At 36.0% G+C, this 18,083-nt stretch overlaps 1 protein-coding gene across 11 annotated transcripts in view; it reads right to left on the bottom strand.

Annotated features, from left to right (window-relative positions):
- The window catches only part of Birc6 (baculoviral IAP repeat containing 6), a 217,333-nt gene that overhangs the window by 22,298 nt on the left and 176,952 nt on the right, over positions 1 to 18,083 (bottom strand). The window lies entirely within an intron of this gene.

The raw sequence follows: 18,083 nt of genomic DNA, 5'->3' as shown, positions 1-18,083 counted from the left end.
GCAAAATGGGCAAATCTTTCTCCTCAAAAGGAGGAGGGGGCCCCCATGCCTCAACATTCAATTAAACTGATCTGCTTCTACTAATACTACCACCCAAGTTAAAGTTGGATATTATTAAGACTAAATATACCACATCAGAAGTACGTCCTTTTAAAATCCATAAATTGGAAACAGCTTAATAAAGCTTTTCCCGGTAGAACATTAGGAAAGACCTCTTTAAACCCCTATACTCCTAATTTTAAAGTCAAAAGCATCACACAGTTGCAATAAACATTTTAAAAATAGAATCACTTAAAGAAGTTATCTGGAGACTACATGCTGACATGTCCAGATTCAGAGTTTTTAAGAATTATCATTTAGAAGATTATTCAAAAACTGTAAGAGAATGAAACTTCTAAAAATTACCTATAAAACAATCATTGCATTGTACATCTTAGTTCTAAAGCTCTTTGCCAGGAACCACAGTTTAAATCAAGTTAAGATCAAAGGTAAAGTGAAAGACTTAAAAAAAAAATTATTACTGTGGAGAACTGTTTGCTTATAATACCTCCAGAAAGCATGAAAATAACTGGTGAAATGCACCAGTAAATGAGGTAAAGATCTCTGTAAAATGTTTTCCATTATTAATTTAAAACAGTTTTTAACTCTGTAATCCCTGTTTATTTTTTCTTAAAAGCTTTCTAAAGGGAAGTTCATCGGTTTAATTTTTAAATAATTAAACTTCGTTATCTTGGGAAACAAATAAGCAGTATGAGTAAAGGAAACACTTAGAAGATAGGTATAAGAAACCTTTAAAAATGGTCTTGCTGGGCACGGTGGCTCACACCTGTAATTCTAGCTAACCAGGAAGCTTGAGGATTGCCAGTTATAGAGCAGTTTGGCCAACTGATTGAGACCCTGACTCATTTATTCACTCAACCAATCAACCAATAAAAAGGACCAGGGATGTAGCTCAGTTGTGAAGCACTTACCTAGCCATGTGTAAAGCCCTGGGTTCAATCCCCAGCACCACACATACAGTACCTTGATTTCTGTATTACATTATAATAATTTTTAGGTCAGATTAAACATCACCAGACATGAAGAAGGTACTATGTCATATTTAAGAATGGAGTTGCCATAAACAATATGCTTTACCAGTTTACCTAGGGAAACTAAACTAGGCCAAGAAACTAAAGCAAATGTTGGCATCACTGTCTCTAAGAACTGAACTTGCTTACAGTCATTGATGAAAGAAACTTTTATAGAAATGTGGGCATGTCAAATTCTTCTTGATTGAGAAATCAGGTCCTTTTAATTATGTGGGTATGACAGACAGAGGTAAAAGAGGAGACACTAGGAAGTTTTCCTGAAGAAATCAAAGTATAAACTATAATTGTTTGACTCAAGTCCAATAAGATCCTTTGTGAGGTTATTAAAATGAGAATCTGATAGAAAACATGTCTTACAAGAAGTCAGTCTAGCCAGGTACTGTGCCTCATGTAATCCCAGCAGCCCAGGAGGCTGAGGCATGAGGATCAAGAGTTCAAAGCCAGCCTAGCAATGGTGAGGCACTAAGCAACTCAGAGAGACCCTGTATCTAAGTACAATACAAAGTAGGGCTGAGGATGTGGCTTAGTGGTCAAGTGCCTGAGTTCAATCCCTGGTACCCTCCCCGCTGCCAAAAAAAGTGGATTTAATAATATTCTACTACTTAGAGAGATAAACAGGAAGTATGGCATTTCCACAAAGAATTAAATTACTTTAAAATATGGTGGACTTTTTCCCACTAAGAAACAACCTTGAGATAGGTTAGAAATATGGCAATAAAGAATGCTGTCTCAGAGCTGTCAAAGAGAAGTTTAATATCCAGAACTCCTTACACCGAGCAGTCATTTGTGTCTTGCCTGAGAGCAATTAAGAGTTTCTCTCTAAAATTTTTGTTAAAATCATGAAACACTCAATATTCTAAAATATGCTTATTTGGTTACTGCAGTACGGCAGGAAGTATGCATATAAGATCAGAGACAAAAATATAATCACCTTCATTCTTGCCTCTGAGGAAGCTATATGGTGTCCCAGTTATTCAAAAGTAAACCCAAGATGCCATGGCTGCAATAAAACTTCATTATGTGATAATGCAGGCTAGCGTTACCAGCAGGTTCATCAGGACTAGTGTCCAAATCATTACAATGTAACTATTTTGTGGGCAACAGAAAGAATTTTCATACTAGATAATCTTAATTTAAATTCAAGTGAAAATAATATGTAAACAGAAGGTATTAGGTCATTCATGCCACAAATTCCTTTATTAATGGGACAGAGCTCCTTTCTTTCTTAATAGTCTAAAATAAAATATTGAACAACTGGTAATCAATAGGAAGCGATTGTGTTTTTCTTTAAATATCAAGTAATGCTGTCTAAACTTTTTAAATAATGTCTTCTCAATAAAGGAACTAAAGACATTAGAAATATAGGGTAAATTAAGATAACAATAAAATTCAAAAAATGAAAAACAAGAGTGTTGGAGGGAGCTATTTTGAATAACAGAGAAAACAATTTTACAACACACTGCGCTAATTCATACAAACAGATACCAAATCAGCTTGAAAAGCCAGTGGAAGAAAAAATATACTTAATAACAAAGACCTTTTCAGAAAAATAATTTCTATTAATTCTTATTCAATTAACATTATTTACTAATTGATTAAGAAAAACAAAATGGGTTAGAGCTGATTTACCTCATTTAAGTGATAATAATATAGTTGTTGCTGCTCTTTCACTAGGCAGACAACAAAACAGGATGAGGCTTAGTTTAATTTGGTAATCTAGTAATTATTAATATACATACTTTAAAAAATTATCAAAAGCAGATTTGGGTTTTTTTCAATTAAAAATATTTACTTCATTGTTGTCATTAAAAAATTATACATCGTAAATATCAGAAGCATTACTGTTCTTTGGAGATTAATTTAGTGGATATATTTGATGGGATATAAGGAGATCTGAATTCTCATAGTTGTCATGGGGCATAAGAAAATGTAAAATGAATCACTTTGCTGAAAGAGATCTGAAATACCTTTACACTAGAGTGTAAAAATATATAACTCTCTGGGTTGGGGATGTGGCTCAAGCGGTGGCGCGCTCACCTGGCATGCGTGTGGCCAGGGTTTAATCCTCAGCACCACATACAAACAAAGATGTTGTGTCTGCTGAAAACTAAAAAATAAATATTAAATATATATATATATATACATACATATATATATAAAACTCTAAAAATATATAATGGAGATAAGTTACTAATTGTGATGTGCCAAGAAATATGTGTTATAAATTAAATTTTATTTAGTGATAGATTTCAAGCTGAGTATTAAGACTATTCGAAATTTTGTTTGAAGTAATAAAGAGAGCTTGGCCAGGCATATGGTGGTTCATCAGGACTAGTGTCCAAATCATTACAATGTAACTATTTTGTGGGCAACAGAAATCCCAGCTACTCAGAGGCTGAGGCAGGAGGATCACAAGTGTGAGGCCAACCTCAGCAACTTGGTTAGTCCCTGTCCCAAAATAAAAAATAAAAAGGGCTGGGGATGTAGCCCAGCAGTTGAGTGTCCCTGGGTTCAATCTCTCATACTGACAGATCAATACATATAAATAGATATTACACACACACACACACACACACACACACACGAAAGAATAACAGAGTAAAATGATCATTTTACATTAATGCAATACTACTGAAGTAAAAATGCTAAGTCAATAATTTTAGTAGTTTTTTAACCACTTATGTAACAGAATAAGCTGGATATTTTGCCATCTGATCAGGAATCAGCTAAGATTCAAGTTTACCACTATACAATTATGAAACCAAAGTGATCAATGAAATATTTGGGTAGGAGGTTGCACTAGCATATAAAAACAGAAATATCTGAAATATGTCAAATCAACTTATCTTTCTTCATGATATACTGTTTTCCATATTGTATATCACAGGAATCAGGAGATTCAGAAGCTAAATTCTAGCTGTGTTGCCTATTAGTAAGTTTTTAAACTTAAATTCTAAGCAATAGTTTCCTTCTTTGTCAAACAAGAATTATTTTCTTGCCTACAACATATAGCAAGAAGAAAGAATATATACCTAGGCATTGAAAGTAAACACAATATAAAAAATAAAGGCTAATTATCTTCTTATAACTATATGCAACTACAAATATATTAGAACTTACCCATAGAAAGACAGATTGGCTTATTCTCAAGAAACTAGAAGGGCAATCAATAAAGCACACAGGCTAGAACAGAAATATTACACTATATGTCTAAGTCTTCTATGTATCTGGTATGTCCTATATGTCTAAGATGATTATAAAATTCATTTTCACCTTTTTTTTTTTAGTATTGGCGATTGAACTCACGGGCACTTGATCACTGAGCCACATCCCCAGCCCTATTTTATATTTTATTTAGAGACAGGGTCTCACTGAGTTGCTTAGCTCCTTGTTTTTGCTGGGGCTGGCTTTGAATTTGTGATCCTCCTGCCTCAGCCTCCCATGCTGCTGGGATTACAGGCATGTGCCACCAAGCCTGGCAATTTTTACAAGATTTTGATTGCTTATAATTGGTATGAAACTAGGTGTACATGCCACTAGGTTCACATCTCAGCACAGGTGTTCTTTGGCGTGTGTGCAAACACTCACTGCTCACTGTCAGATACTTTTGATCTTTCTCTGTCCCTCCTTCCCTCCTTAAGGATCTATTTCTTTTCACCACCCATAGGCCTAAACATCTAAAGCATTATATACAAAAATGATTATGAAACTAAATAAGTAAGGCAGAAATTAGTTTTTTTTTTAATAAAATAAATGAGAAACTGGTACCTTCCCTCCTCCATCAGGCAGAAAATAAATAAGTTTCAAATACCAAGAGACTGAATGTTGCCACCCTAACAGCATCCAAAATACATGTTGATTAAAGTTTTCAAACTACTCTAGTCAAGGGAATGAATTTCACCTATAGTTTAAAATTTTTTGTTCTACACAAGTGCCTAGGATAGTAAGAAATAAAATGATTTATCTTATTAATTGGCAAATCTTTTTGATCTTTTTACTGAAGTGATTAACAAGGTAATTTCTCCTAAATCCAGAACTACTTGATATTAATCAGGCAAATGAAATTAAACAGAAACAACATTTATGGTTTAATTAACCATTTCCCCGTTTTAGTTCAAACTACTATAAATAAATTTCAACTGGGTAAAAAAGAACTAAAAAACTTTCCTGATGACAGCATCCTGAAAAGCTCCATTTCTTACTGCCTAGGTTTTAAGTGATAGATAATGGTAGACAAACTGTAAGTGGAAAGTCACCTTTAACTTTAAAGGCACAGTAAAGTACATTTTCAAAATGGTATAAACCTAACACACAAAATGTCATGTATATTCCTAAAAACATTTTAGTTTCTCAAGACAATCTTGACCATTACTCACCTTTAACCTTCTCTTTCAGCTGAAAACCGGCAAGGATTGAATGTAAATTTTTCTATTTGAAGTGTCTATTTGCCCAATGTTTTATGCCTCCTGAAGAAGTATTATTATTAAAATGCTGTAACCTAAATACTTACCCATAACAGCTGACAGTCAATAGTTGAACAGTTTGTCTATGTTTAATTTTTACACTTAAATAAACACTATGCAGTTAATACAAATTGTGAATCTTAAAAGGAGTTGTTTGGAGAAACAGTATATAGCACAAACAAAGAATAAGAAGATACTGAAGTACTATTGTTTTTAGGAAGCTCCTATGCAATTTGTATACTAAATATTCAACAACTGCCTAAGGAATTACCAACTTTCTTAAAGACAAACTAAATCACAACAAATCACTCCCAGCTGCTACTTGGCAAAGTCAGGAAAGATGAAGTTAATAAACTAAAAGTACACATTTTACTTAAGTAGAGTTTTAGATTATACCAAATTCCAACTACATCAGAGTAATGCAATAATCAGTCACCAAACTATAAGATAATCATTTTACTATTAAGGGTGTGATTATAATTAAGGGAAATCTAAAACAAACCTTAAAGTTGTATTTCAAAAACGAAAATTCAAAGGCTACTTCTATGTATGTGCATTCATCAATATATACACGCATATATATTTATCTTATACATTATTACATATAATAGTAAAAACTCTAATTACAGATTTACAGGGCATAAAAGGAAATCCCATGGCGTTGTGCCACTGTGCCAACTCAAGTTCCTCCTCTAGCGTTCATTCTTATGGTTTATGCAGAAAGTTCCGTAACTTAACTACAGTATTAGTTTTACCTATTCTATTCTCTGGCATATCACTTAAATAGGAGTAGGTGTAGAAAATAACACAACTAAAGTTTATTTTATACATTCTTTATCCAAGAATAACTTGCTCATCTTTTATTGAAATATAAGGGGCTGGGATTGTGGCTTAGCAGTAGAGCACTCGCCTACTATGTGTGAGCCACTGAGTTTGATCCTTAGCATCACGTAAAAATAAATAAATAAAATAGAGGCACTGTGTACCTCTACAACTAAAAAAATTTTTTTTTAATATTTATCTTTTAGGTGTAGATGGACACAACACAATGCCTTTATTTTTATGTGGTGCTAAGGATGGAACCCGGGTCCCGCCCGTGTGAGGCAAGCACTCTACCACTGAGCCACAATCCTAGCCCCCTAAAAAATATTTCAAAAAATAATAATATAAGTATCCTAAAGAAAGATTAAGAGGTCATTTCCTTAGTCATATAAATTTTATTAATCCATACTTCCATACTTGAGGAAAGAGTAGGCAAAATTCTGAATATCAGGACAGGCCCGGTGATGAGGAGAAGCACAACACAATTCTAAATTGTAGCCACATTTAAAATTAAAATCAAGGGTAGTTTGGCTGTCTGAAACTTTAATTTCTTTCAATTAAGCAAGAAGGAAATAGAGAAAGAGTAAAATTCTGTTAGTTTGTACTTGTAAAATGGTCCTACGCGAGGGATATATCCTATTAATAAATGTTCTCCAAAGTATAGGCAGACTGTTAAGTGGAAGTAAATATAATATTTAATAACTGAATCACACAAGTAGGAAACTCATTGAAAAGGAAAGGTCTTAGTAAGCCTTTGAGCCTGGTATAGCAGGGTATACTTGTAATCCCAGAGACTCGGGAGGCTGAAACAAGAGGATTTGAAGTTTGAGGCCAGCCTCAGCAATTTAGCGAGGTCCTAAGCCACTTAGAACCTGTCTCAAAATAAAAAGGGCTTGAGATATGGCTCAGTGTTCCTAGGTTCAATCCTCAGTAAAGTTTTTTTAAAAAGTACACATTTTGGTATGCTTCAATGTTTGTCCCTTTTAAAAATATGGAGCAATGATGTTAGATTTTTTCTGTTTTACAATATTCACTTTTATTTTTTAAACATCCTCAGATAAAGTAAAAACTACACTAATGGAAAATATATTTTTTCAGGGATTATAGAGGGCATAAAGGTTTCACTACAAAAAGGCAAGTAGCACCAGGGAGTTTTTTTTTTTTTTTTTTTAAACAGATAATCAAACTGTTGTATGTTGTTTGTGGTTGTGATTACAGTAATCTAAGTATGTATTCAAGTTCATGGAATTGTATATCAAAAGAAAAACAGATCAAGTATACTTGATGACAATGAAATTATTTTTAAAAAAATCATCATACTAATTGCTTGACTTTCTTTTTAAAATCCAACAAATTTACATCTATAAATATAGATGTCTTTCCTGCTACACAACACATGGTATATACTGTGGTTTATATAAATTAATTTTAGTTTCCATTTTACAAACAACCTAGGATTGATCATTTCTGATTATGCCCCTTTGAGCACTTGGGTTAATACATTTTCTAGGACAAATAAGTGTACACTATTTTATTCACAGTTATGTAGTTCAATTTTTTTTACACTTATCTTCTATTTATGGTAAATGGTACTGGTTCTTCTGATATGGTAGTAATTTGAAGTTTCTTCTTTAAAAAAAAGTTAGTTGATCTAAAGAAAAACATGGGGGGGGGGGGCAGTACTGGAGACTAAGAGCTACATCCCCAGCCCTTTTTCATTTTGAGACAGGGCCTTGCTAAATTGCTGATGCTGGATTCAAACTTATGAACCTCCTGCCTCAGCCTCCCAAGTTGCTGGGATTATAGGCATGTACCACCATGCGAGACTCCTAAAGAAAAATTTTAAGTTAACTACAGCATAGCACATAATAAGATCTAACAGATTTTTCTCACAAATGCTGATGCTCTGAAGTCTCTGACAAAGAATTTCTACCAAGAAAATTTTTCTTCAGTTTTCAGTCATGAAAACTATCTGATTTATTTGACCATCTTAATAAATCTCACTCTTATATGGGCTCATTGTTAAATACGAATATATTCCAAAATAAATAATATACATACAAGGATACAGAGAATTTTTACATTTAAAACACTGACTATCGCACAAGTTTTCTATATCTATGACTAGGTGGAATGACAGCTTTAAAGGAACAGTAGAAGAAAACATGAATACGTAAACAGCCTCATTCTATTATTCTGGAACCTTAATACCAAAATGACGGGGCTTCTATTAAGCCAAGAGATGACAGCTTTCTGCCTTACAAGGTCAGTCAAATAACCAAACAGTAGGATTAGTTTTGGAAAACTGCCTGGAATTATAGACTTTAGATTCTTATGTATGAACTGAGAAATTCATGTTCCCAGAACCATTTGTGCTATGGCACTTGTACTTTACTGAAGGAGATCCCTACTGACTTAAAAGCCTGAGTTAAATGACTGCTTTTTTAGGTTCAATGTCTGGAACATGGAATATATTTCTATGTAGGAATGAGCGTAAGAGCAAGAGTTGCTAATGAACACCAAAATTTCAGTCCCCGGGCAGGGCAGGGCAGGGCAGGGCAGGGCAGGGCAGGGCAGGGCAGGGCAGGGCAGGGCAGGGCAGGATAGGATGCATACAGTTCTGTCTGCTGAGATGGGAAGGGTGAATGTCTCTTTCATGGCAGTACCATTTTGTTCCACCTCTTATTTCAATTATTTATTTACACTGCAAGACCTTTTTATAATGCAAATCAGAACAGATCTCTGCTAAAAATTGTTCAGTGGCTCATCACACTTTTAAAGGTAAATAATTCTGTGATTTTTCTTCATCTTCTAGTCCCTGATTTCCCACCAACATTACTCCCAGGATACACTGAACTTTCTTAGGTCCTCTAAATATGTGATGATTTCTTTCAATCTAACATTATTTCCACAGCCAGAGACACAATACCCTGCCACTCTTCACTTAGCTAACTCCTACTTGCTCTTTAGATTTCCAAACCTGGGCTGATTCTCTTGTATTGTTTTTATACTTCCCCTAATAGCCACCGACATGTGGTATTTTACTAAAAGTTCCTGGTTATTATTATTTCCAAAACTTATATGTCAGTCCCTTAGGAACAAGACAAAATTTTCTTAAGCACTCACAAACATTAAATAAACATTTATTAAATGAGTGAATCAGTAATGCTCTGTGACAAGGACAGAGCTCACCCATCTCAATATAATCACAAATTTCTAATATACAAATTAGATAAATGTAATGTAAAAGGTGTTCCTTTCAAGCTTCTGAATAATCTGCCCATCTTTTATAAAAGGTTTAAAGGTTGGGAATATGGTAACCTGTAGAATCCCCTACATTCTTTGAACTATCAAATCAAAATTATGGTTCAGGGATTGATATCAAAATAGAATAATCTCAATTAGGTTATTCCCATCAGTAATAGTAAACTACTTCTTTGTGCCTAGTCAAAATATTTTCTTTTAATTTGATTTTTCTCATCTCCAAAAGGAAGATAAAAATTCTAACTATAACATACCCAAGTAATTTTAATGAAAATTATTATGTTTAACCATAATCATCAGGTAGAAATCTGCAAAGTACATAGTGAATCTTTTTCTTAACCTACAACAACTGAAAAGTTGTTGTAGGTAAAATACAACACACTTTTATTTGAAGAGAGGGAAAAATGCATGCCATTTGTGTATGCTTGGTAGGAAAAAAAAAAGCCAGTATCTTAAGTCTTGACAGCCTACAAAAGAATGAACCTTAACTTTCTCTGTGAAGTTGAAATTGAATTCTCAACATACCAAACCTTGAAAGGAAAGTAGAAATTATGGTTTCTTTATTTTTAGTTGTAGTTGGACACAACACACTCATTTTATTCATTCATTTTTTTATGTGGTGCTGAGGATCGAACCCAGGGCCCCGCATGTGCTAAGCAAGCACTCCACCATTGAGCCACAACCCCAGCCCCATATGGTTTCTTTTTCTAACAAAGGCTACACAGTATACCAGAGACTGTGAGGGATCTCTGTAAGGGTAAAAGAAATTGAAGTTAAAGCGTAAAAGTTAAAGGGTAAAAGACCGGGTGTTGTAAAGTTTCTAAGCTGCAAGGTCTGAGTTAAAATGTAAAGGATTAGGTATTGTTAGGTTTCTATGCTACCTGCAAAACCTGAAATTTCTGTAGCTGTTAAGACAATGCTTAGAACCGCCCAGTAAACATTTCCCCTGGCTGTTTGGTTGTCCAATAACTAGGGACTCTGTGTAACTGGTCACGCAGTCCTTTAGACCCTAAAACCGATCAGTTTGAATGTGTACCCCGTTTAGAAATGACCTATCACTCCAGCCTGACCTGTTCCCGCCAATGAATGAACTAATCATGTTTAGGAGTTGCTGTTCAATTTTCCCGCGCCTCATGATGATTTGTTCTGATGTATACAAAGCCCTCCGCCCTCCCCAAAAAGTGTACTTAAGCAGTGCTCAGCCCCTGCTCGGGGCTCTGGGCTGCTTTCCCTTCTTGAGTGGGCATGGAGCCCCAGCATGCTGGTTCAATAAATCCCCTTCTGCCAATTGCATGAGTGGTCACTTGGTGGTCTCTTTCTCCGACGCTTCGCCTGACCCTTACATTTGGTGCGTTGGCCAGGAAGTGCGCATCGCCGGACAAAGAGACTCCAACGGACTCCTTTAGGGGTAAGTAAGGCGCCTCTTCCTCTTCTTCTCCTCCTTCTTGTTTTTCCTTTGCGATCGCTTAGAGCTTTTTGGTTTTTGGCTCGATGGAGAGCGTAAGTTCTCAGAGCTTTTTGGTTCAGGTTTGGTTTTTGGCTTGGATTGGTGTCCTAATCCACAGGCCACTCCTCTTAAGGAACGCCTTGGAGGATTCGGGGGGGGGGGGGGGGGGGCGCAAAAGTGCCCCCAGTTGGTAGAGGGACAAGAGTGCCCTCGTTTGTACTCTGCTGCCAACCTGTTTGGTTTCACCGGCAATTCTTTCTCTCAGATTGGATTCACAGTCTGTCTTTAATCTTTGCCTCTAAACTTGTGTTAACCGTTTACTGTTTGTCCTTGTCTCTGTGTCACGTTTGTATTGTCCCTGTCTCTGCCTGAGTAACTCCCAGTATGGGACAAAGCCATTCCAAGCCTTTGTCCCTGAAGCCTTTCTTGGTCCCTGCCTCCACTCCGACCCCTTCCCCCAAGATCCTATCACTCAATCCTTCTGCTCCTCCCCCTTTTCCCTCCATTCTCCTTGAGTCACAAGATTGTAGATCTTGGGGTTGTGAACGAACGGGAGCTGCATGATGATCTTTGTGTGTCTTTTTGTCTGTGTCTCTGTTAAGTGTGATGGCATTGTTTTACTCTGGACCGATGCAGAGTCCCAAATTCCAAATGGCCTTAGATGTGTGGAAGTAACTTTAGCCAAATTTTAACCTAATGCTTCTCCTGTGAGGGACCAAAAGTCAATAGAACCGCCAGCTTTTCTGTTCTCACCTTTTACACCTCTCTTAGCTGTGTTTTAAAGAACTTTGATAAACTTTACCCCCCTTTGTTAAGTGAGATTAGGGAAGCAGTGTTTTCTTTTCTTCCCGTAGTTGGCTTGAGCACGCCCACTGCAGAGGGAAATGCCTGGGGTCTAAAAACTTTGATATCTCGCTTAAACTTTTCTCAAACTCCAAACAACTGCAAACAGAAGATGAACTTTTTGGGAAGCTGACTACTGAAAAGTTAGGAGATGTGAGAAATGCCTAGTGCCTGGCGTAAGACCAAGCCAGAGGAACTAATCCTATAAGTAAAAGGTGGAACTAAGGGGCTCCCAGCAGCTGCCAAAGCCATTTTGCTTTGGGGAGTTTCCTCCTTCCTTACCTGCACTTTAGGGATTACCCCACCTCTGTTTGCTTAACTAATGGGACAATAAATGCAGTAATGTGTTGATGTTATAGATTGTTTCTTGGGGATGATCTTGGCTAAATGTGTATCTAAAAGATAATTTTTTTATTGTAACAAATTGGTATCTGAATGGGTTTCTAAAGCATTGCACTATCTTGCAGTTAAAAGTTGGGTTTAAGCAATTGTTTCGTTTGATTTCAGATAGTTCATGCTAGAAAACTTAAATACTCTGGGTAGCCTGAGAAAATTTCACTAGGTATTCCAGTGCATTAACTTGGGCAAAGATAATAAATTATGATATGATATCTGTTCCCCTCAGTGTGTAAGATTCAGAAAAAAAAAAAAGGGGGGGGGTGTGCTAAATTAAAACGTTGGTCTGGCTTATTGAAATGACATTAATTAGCAACAGTATTGAAAATTTTTAAAGCTTAATTTCGGATACACATGGTAGTGTGTGGTTCTTTTTAAAATTTTCAGGTAATTTAATGTAACTTAATACTACTTTAGGAACTTCAGAACAAAGGAAGCAGCTTAATGATCCTGAGGAAATTTCCTCTGAAGGTGGCCTTTATATTATCAAGTAAGATCCTATTTTCAGTTTTGTGTGAGCAAGTGTTTCTAATGTAAAGAGATATAAAGATATAAAATTTTGAGAATTGCATCTTAAACCTGGAAATTATGACTTATAGCTAAAATGCCTTAGGCATGAGGTTTCTGCTCAGAATTCCAGTTTTCCCAGTTCCTTCCAGACCTCAGCCAGGACTTAAGCTGATATGCAAATAGAAGAAGCCTGGAACACTCAGCAGGAGACAGATTTCAGGCCCAAGGAAAAAAAAAGTTAAAGTGTCTTTTTACCTAAACTCAAACTAGACCCCAACCAAAAAGTAAATTATATGGTATTTACTAATTACTGGTCAGTCATCTTTTTTAGGACTCTTGCTTTTTCTTAGATTCTGTATTTTTTTGAGCTCATGATTTTGGTCCTACAGACCTAGGTTAATGTTTTTCTGATCAACTGTGGAGTTTTTAAACATTGCAATGGAGATTTCACCTGAAAAAGCTACTAGGGTGTTACACTTGTGTTATGTGTTGTATGTCAGTATGTCTGTATATGTGTATGTCCATATATCCTGCAGTGATATGACAACTGACAGATGAGGAGCGCTCATAAAAAAAATTTAAAAATGGATCCAAATATCTTTGATTCACGTGATTCAAATGATTCGATTTAAATTGGGTAAACAGATAAAAGTAAAGATGTCTTTAAAATTAAGCTTATAAGTTTTTCTAGGTGTTCAAAAAGACCCTAATAAAATGTTGATGTCTATGAAATAATCTGCCTAAATTCAGAAATTTACAGATATTGTTTTAAAGTGTGAACAGAAGGAGGTTAACAGATGAAAAAGAGAAACTAAAAGGTTCTAGATATGGATTTAATAGAGGGAAAATGTGTTTCTGGATAAGAGAGTCTATGTGATTAAGTAATTAAGAAGGTTTAAGTAAGTGATAAAAAAGGTTTGTGTAAGTTGGTTATATGTGTAAGTTTGAGCAAATAATCTTAAAGAAATTAAAGATTATACACTATGGTTAAACAATAACTGTTATTTTTCAGTACTTTTCTTGTGCTCTCTTACTCTGCATAATGTTCTTCCAAACCCAATTGCAGAAAGTTTCTAATTAGACTTTCAGCCAGCTTCTGCTTAGGCACTACCGACCTCTGACGACCGATGAACCCCCAGCATCTTCAAGAGAACAGTTCGCTCAGTGCTGAAGCTCACTACCAGGCACGATGGAATGCAAGGGACATCAGACAGTGGGAGACAACAAGTTCGGAGAACCTCTTAATCTGCCATCCTGGATTCATGAGTCTTTATGTCCTTCTAAGCTTCCTCATAGCCCTTGGCCTCTTTTCTGTCAGTCCCCCAGCATGGAACTTCTGCCAAAAATTGACCTTTGCTTTAATCTTTATCTTCATTCTGTTTTTATTCGCTCTGATTTTCTTCAGGTGCTGGTAACGCCAACTTGGCGCCTATCTGGAAGAACTTACCAATAAACGGGTTGCCTGCCATTTATCTAAGCCCTACCATCTCCCCCTTAGTTCTATATAAGCACACAGCTTTTTGCAAGGTTAATTATGGTGCTATTAATGTGTTCATATCTTCCAGGTATACAAGTCTATAAGGTAGAAGCTTCAAAAGAACATTGTATCAAGCTGGTGTTCTAAAGTTGTATGGTAATTTTAGGCTTAAAAAAAAAAAATGTTAAAGATTTATTTATATCATTTGTGTTCTACAACTGGACTTGTTATCAATAAGATATGTACAGTTCCATGTTACTTTTCACACTGAGATACAATTTTAAAACACCAAAGTACTTTGCTACTTTTCTACAAAAGGTTAAAAGCTTTCAGCCTTTAATTCATGTTTTAGGTGTAATATTATGTTGTGTTAGCTAATGTTCATGTAAACTTAAACAACAATTTATGTAAACTTTGTAAAATGATCAGCTTCAGAACTATAGTACTTGAGATTTATAAAGAGCCCTACCTTACTTGAGATAAGGCTCTGTCCCATCTCACTACATGTGAAAGTGGCTATGAAAGAAGTAAGCCAGATTTCAGTACAGTTAAAGTTGTGTCCAAAAGTAGGTTTTTGCCAAGATTACTAGGATCTCAAACAGGGAATTATGATGTATAACCCTGCCAGAATTCAAGGTAGCTATTATGTAAGCTAAATATGTTTTTACCCTAGTTAGTTTTGTTTTATAGTTTGCTTATAGATGGTTTAAGGATTGCCTGTTAATGTTTTAAAGAGGTATTGCTTTAAGAACACAACCTGGGTCAACATAAGATAAGGAGTTATCACCTACAGGATAGAGAGATAGACATTAAAGCCCAGTGCTCTTAATATAAGGCTGTTAACTTATTTGCTGGATGTTTAAGATCAAATTTTTAAAATTAGTTAAATTAAAAGGGCCAAGAAAACCAATATTCGGCTCTTGCCCCCTGAGTCAGTCTAAATCAGGGAATAGGGGACTTCTCCAAAGGGCTCTGCAACTCTAGGCCACATAACCTCCTGAGCAGGGAGATTAATGAGACCAGTGGAGGACAGAAAGCCAATCGGTGCATTTGCTGTAAAGAGGAGGGTCATCAGAAAGGGGAGACATCCCTGATGCTTCCGAGGGAAGCCACATGGTCAAGCAAGGCCTGGACCCATCCTAAGGTAAATGGCACTAGCAGAACTGAAAAGCTGCTATGAAGTTCCCCGAGGACTCCCAGGAAAACTCAGCTGACTGTTGACAATAGATAAGAACAAAAGTCAGTTTGACTTGCTTCATCTTAAACACTTAGCAAAGATAGTTAAAGCCAAAGCACAGCTGTTCCTAGACATTTTAAATGATAATAATAATTAAATGTAACTTCCAAAAATAAGTAAACTGGAGGCTACAAAAGAGATTCTCAGACAGGAATGCCTGATAACTATTAAAAGGAAGTGCCAGAGTAGTTTTTAGTTTAAGGCCCACAGATATTCCTAACCTACACAGGCAGGCTTGGTGTTTGCTAGTATGGTTACCAGCCCTAAGTAACAGAATTAAACGTTTCTCTATTAGACACAGAGGTCATACTAGTAAAAAGGATTTTGCAAGATCAGATGACATTAAATTATTAAACTATATCTTAAAGGAAAAGGACATCTGTAAACCTAAATGTTAGTTGTTGTGTTTACATCCCTGACATTTCTGGCAAGGTGACAAATATCCTTAAAGATTTACATGCTTAGATAGAAGCCATGTCCTCAGCAACTTTGTCGTGGAAACAATATCTTAGCTTCTGGTTCTTGGTACTTCCTGGTGAAAAACATTGTTAGTCTCTGTCTTGGCCATTATACTCATTGGCATAGTCCTGTGCTGCGACATTTATTGCTACATCAATATGGTTCCAGTAAATTAATAAATTCTTGTTTCTCTTATAGACCACCCATCACTCGAATGGCCCTCCAGCCTAATACTTCTCAATTGGACTTTTATCATGGACCACTCGATAGACCCGATTATTAAAGGGGGACTCCAAACTGCTTGCCCCACACCGTCCCTTTTCAGCCTGAAGAAGCCGGAAAGATTCTCTTCGCCCCCCCCTTCCTTACAGCAGTAAGGAGTTCCCAAATTAGAGGGGGGAAGGAAGCCAGATTTAAAGTTAGGTAGTCAGTGTAGTTAGATAAATCGGGGTCTAATACCGAGTGGAATCTAAAATGGAGGCCATGCTGAAAATGATTCCAGGGAACGCAAAACAACTCATGAAATGTGAAACCCTTCAATAATCGTGATGCATTACTTTTAAGATTAAAAGTAGTCAGAAAAAGGAGTGGGGAATGTAAGGGTAAAAGAAATTGAAGTTAAAGCGTAAAAGTTAAAGGGTAAAAGACCGGGTGTTGTAAAGTTTCTAAGCTGCAAGGTCTGAGTTAAAATGTAAAGGATTAGGTATTGTTAGGTTTCTATGCTACCTGCAAAACCTGAAATTTCTGTAGCTGTTAAGACAATGCTTAGAACTGCCCAGTAAACATTTCCCCTGGCTGTTTGGTTGTCCAATAACTAGGGACTCTGTGTAACTGGTCACGCAGTCCTTTAGACCCTAAAACCGATCAGTTTGAATGTGTACCCCGTTTAGAAATGACCTATCACTCCAGCCTGACCTGTTCCCGCCAATGAATGAACTAATCATGTTTAGGAGTTGTTGTTCAATTTTCCCGCGCCTCATGATGATTTGTTCTGATGTATACAAAGCCCTCCGCCCTCCCCAAAAAGTGTACTTAAGCAGTGCTCAGCCCCTGCTCGGGGCTCTGGGCTGCTTTCCCTTCTTGAGTGGGCATGGAGCCCCAGCATGCTGGTTCAATAAATCCCCTTCTGCCAATTGCGTGAGTGGTCACTTGGTGGTCTCTTTCTCCGACGCTTTGCCTGACCCTTACATCTCGACTAAGAAGTCCATGCAAGTCTTAATAAAAAACACACTAGTGTAGTGTTTCACTATTAGTAAAATGAACTTACTAAAAATAGTTACTGCATAGAATCACTGTAAAGATAATAAAACCAATTATCCTCTATTTGAAATTAAACTTTCCTAGTGAATTAATTCAATATGTTCCATACAGACGTCTAGTTTTTTTTTTTCAAACAAAAAACAGACAGCATAAGATAGGTGAACAGGAAATACATTCAGAAAAGCAAACTGACCTCCGAAGCCCTATAGGTATTCATATTCTACTCATGCAATAAGTATATCCTAAAATTATCTTAAATTCAATACATTACATATTCATTTTTTGTTAGGGTCCATGAGAAATTATAGTGCAAGAAAATACATAGTTCAAAGAAAGATAATTCTTATTTGGTTTTATTTTCACATTTATAACACTACACACTGGTGATATTGTTCAACATTCTGAGTTAGTAAGCAACTTTTCATCTAATTAAAAAAAAAATCTTGGGTAAAAAGCACTGAGTTTAACAAAGTTTCAATGTTTACTTATAATATAAAAGAGTTGTTTCAAAACACAGAAATATAAGGCAAGATGTCCCCTAAAAACATGTGGATAATATCAAAGCTTGATATCCATTATGTAAATTGATTAAGGAGTAAGGGACACTTGTGGCTAGGGTAGGGAAGATGATGTTCAATTAGATGTTTTCCAAGAAGACATTAGTTCAATTAGAGAACTGGATACTTGGAGTTCATTTATGGCACCATACTATTTTTATGTAATTACACTGGCTTTCTAGATTACCAGTTAGAAAGATTTTTGGAGGCCATCACAGAAGATGAGACCAAATGCCAGAATAATACAACAGAAAAAA

The sequence above is a fragment of the Marmota flaviventris genome, chromosome 14, assembly GCF_047511675.1.
Source record: "Marmota flaviventris isolate mMarFla1 chromosome 14, mMarFla1.hap1, whole genome shotgun sequence".
Lineage (NCBI taxonomy): Eukaryota > Metazoa > Chordata > Mammalia > Rodentia > Sciuridae > Marmota > Marmota flaviventris.
Note: the sequence above shows the minus strand (reverse complement) of the source record. Positions and strands in the feature narration are given on the sequence as shown.